Here is a 3,693-nt window from a genome sequence, read left to right as displayed (position 1 = left end):
AACTGCACGCACAGCCAGATACAGGATAACTGCTCAGTTCATGCTTCGTAGATGAGTCAGTGAATTTTTTTTAAAGATTTATTTATTTATTTTTATTTTTTTAACATACTAATTTAACTTTATTTAGTTTTACCTCTTTTCAGTGTTCCAAGATTCATTGTTTATGTGCCACACCCAGTGCTCCATTCAATACGTGCCCTCCTTAATACCCACCGCCAGGCTCATCCATTCCCCAAACCCCTCCCTTCCATAACCCTCAGTTTGTTTCTCAGAGTCCACAGTCTCTCATGTGTTGTCTCCCCCTCTGATTTACTTCAATTCACTTTTCCTTTCCTTCTCCTAATGTCCTCCGTGTTATTCCTTATGCTCCACAAGTAAGTGAAACCATGTGAGTCACTGAATTTTTAGCATCTCCAATTGCACGCTGGAGGGGAATGAAGTTCAGAAACTCCCAGTGACTTACTCAGGGTCACCCACCTGGCAAGAGGCATTGGCTGGCCCGTGACTCTAAGTTTACCATCTCCACGACACCAACAGGTGCTAAAAAGGCTTGCTTCAGAGTGCTGTGGTCCATGGGCTCTGGACGTGGAAATCATTCCTGCGTTCCAAACACATATCAAGGGAAAGGAAAATGCATGATTGAACAGGAGCTTGTTTTCAACCCTTCCAGATCATCTTATTTCCATACTCTCTCACTTCAGGTGTCTGCTCAACTGTCACCTTCCAGAGACCTGCCAGAGCCCTTACTTTGAAACAACTCACCCTGAGCTTCTCCCTTCCCCATGCCTGCTTGTTTTTCTCCCTATGCTCACTACTGTCTGACACATTCCCTGTGTACCTGATGGGCCATTTGTGGCTATGCCACGGAGCTGCGGTGTCATGCTGGGCGATGGAGACTCTGGCAGGTTTCTTCACAGCCACATCTATCCCCAGTGACCACAATGGTGCCTGACACCTAGAAGGCACTCAATAAAAAAATTGTAGAGTCAATGCAAAGTGAACAAAACACATAAATGAAAAAAACCTGCATTGTCCTCATATGCTGCTTCCTATTGTAAAAATCTATTCTTGCTGAGCAATCTTTTTACAGCCGTTAGACTGGAGCTCCACTCTCTGGAAAGGTCACAGTCAGCTGGAACAGCTAAAATTAAAATTTTAAACTTCATTAGCATGGAGGAGTGTGCAGTGAGGGAGGCAGTCAGACACTGAGGGCGGGGTGTACATTGAAAGATCTTCTCTGAAAATCCTGACTCCTCACACCCTTGTCAAGAGTATGTGTTGTCCGACATTTAGAATTTTGTGAATCTAATAGGTGAAAAATTGCATATGAAGGTAATTAAAAAGCTGCACTGAGATATAACTGGCATATGATAAATTTCACATACTTAGAATGTACAATGCATTTTGACTTATGGATATTGTTATACCATTATCAAAATCAATATAATGGACATATCCATCCCCCAGAAAAGTTTCCCTGTATCCCTCTGCAACCCTCCCTGTAGAGGCACCCTACCCCTCTTCCGGGCAATCGCTGACCCGTCCTGTTACTATAGATTAGTTTGCAATTTATAGATTTTATTTATTTATTTGAAAGACAGAGATTACAAGTAGGAAGAGAGGCAGGCAGAGGTAGAGGGGGAAGCAGGCTGTCTGCTGAGCAAGGAGCCCATTGCAGGGATCAGTCCCAGGATCTTGAGACCATGACCTGAGTCAAAGGCAGAGTTTAACCCACTGAGCCACCCAGGTGCCCCTACCTTAGTTTGTATTTTAAAGCATTTTATGTAGGAGCCAAGCAACACATACTGTTTTGTTTGACTCCTTTCACTCTGCATAGTTATTTGAAATCTCTTCTGTGTTGTTGCACTGATCAGCAGTTCATTCTTTCTGTTGCAGAGTAGTGTTCAAGTGCATAGACATACCCCAGTTGACTTGGTTATCACTCTGCTGATGAACATATGAACTGTTACAGGTTTGGGCTATTGCAAAATAAAGCTTCTGTTCATGGTTATGTATAAGTCCTTGCGTGGACATATGCTTTTACCTCTCTTGGACATAGAACTATGGGTGGGTGACTAGATCTTATTATAAGTGTACGTTACACTTCATAAGAATATATCAAACTGTTTTCCAAAGTGGCTGCGCCATTTTGTACTCCTATTAGTACCGTGTGAAATTCCAGCTCCTCCACACCCTCACCTAGATGTTTGTGGTGAACCTTTAGCTGGAGTCATTCTAATATGTGAGTGGCGATTTCCTTTTCTGGTTTTAGTTAGGATTTCATATATTTCATATATTTGTTGCCAACCATATGTCTTCTCTGGTGAAGCATCTGTAAAATCTTTCACCCACTTTTCTATTGGTTTGTTTTCTATTAGTTTTGAGAGTTTGCTACATATTCTGGATACAAATCTTTATTCAAATATGTGGTTTGCAATTTATTTTCTTATTTTGCAGTCTGTCTTCTCATTATTTTTTAAAGATTTATTTGTTTTATTATTTTGAGAGAGAGAGTTGGGGGGAGCAGAGGGAGAGAGGGACTCTCAAGCAGACTCCCTGCTGAGTGTGGAACCTGACTCGGGGCTCCATCACACACATTACCTTAAGATTGTAACCTGAGCCAAAAACAAGAGTCAGGTGCTTGACTGATTGAGCCACCCAAGCACCTGTCTTTTCATTCTTTTAACAGTGGCTTTTTGAAGAGCAGAGTTATTAATATTGATGATGTCAAATTTGTCAACCTTCTGTTTCATAGATAGATACCTTTCACAGATAACTATGAAATTTTTGCTTAACTCAAAATCACAAAGGGTTTTCCCTGTGTTTCCTTCTACAATTGTGTGTGTGTGTATGTGTGTGTGTGTGTGTGTGTGTGTAGTTTTATAGCTTTTCATTTACATCTCTGATCCATTTTGAGTGGGGGTTTTGTTATATGGTGCAAGATATAAATCATAGTTCTCTCTCTCTCTCTCTCTCTCTCTCTCTTTTAACATGTGTGTGGCCAATTGTTACAGCCTTATCTTTTGAAAAGGCTGTTCTTCCTCCACTAAACTGGTTTTGCATCTTTGTCAGAAATCAGTTGCGCACATACGAGTCAGTCTATTTCTGTCATCTCTGTTCTGTTGCATCGATCCATTTGTTTATTTTGATACCAATAGCAGTTTCTTAATTGCTGTGGTTTTATTGCCTTAGATGAGGCAGTGTTAGATATGTAAATTTGTTGTTCTTTTACAGGGTTGCTTTGGCTAGAAGAGGCTCTTTGCATTTCCATGCAAATTTCAGAATTACTTGTCAATTTCTACTCACAATCCTGCTGTAATTTTGGTTCAGATTGTGTTGAGTCCATAGATCAGTTTAGGGAGAATTTACATGTTAACAAGCCTGAGTCTCCTGACCCATGGATGCAGTGTAGCTCTCCACTTCCTTCAGGCTTCTGAAATGTCTTTCAGTAGTGATTTATAGTTTTAGGTATATTTTTGTCAGGTTTACCCATAGGTAGTAAATATTGGTAATACTATTATAAATCTTATTGCTCTTTAAAATTTCAATTTCTTTTCTTTTTCCTGAAAGCATATAGAAATTCAATTATTTTTTGTTTGTTTACTTGTATCTTGCAAGCTTGCTAAACTCACTCATTAGTTTTAGTGGCTTCTCTGGAGATTCCATCAGCTCTATTCAGGTAATCATGGAGTC

At 40.2% G+C, this 3,693-nt stretch overlaps 1 long non-coding RNA gene across 1 annotated transcript; it reads right to left on the bottom strand.

Moving 5' to 3' along the window:
- Positions 1-64: 64 nt before the first annotated feature.
- Positions 65-957, bottom strand: LOC309863160. The gene is made up of 2 exons (XR_014310896.1): positions 839-957; positions 65-598 (listed from the first exon to the last, which is right to left on the bottom strand). It is a non-coding gene; the product is annotated as an uncharacterized lncRNA (long non-coding RNA).
- Positions 958-3,693: the final 2,736 nt, after the last annotated feature.

Source organism: Mustela nivalis (assembly GCF_964662115.1).
Source record: "Mustela nivalis genome assembly, chromosome: 4".
Classification (NCBI taxonomy): Eukaryota; Metazoa; Chordata; class Mammalia; order Carnivora; family Mustelidae; genus Mustela; species Mustela nivalis.
This window is presented reverse-complemented; position numbering and strand designations above follow the sequence as displayed.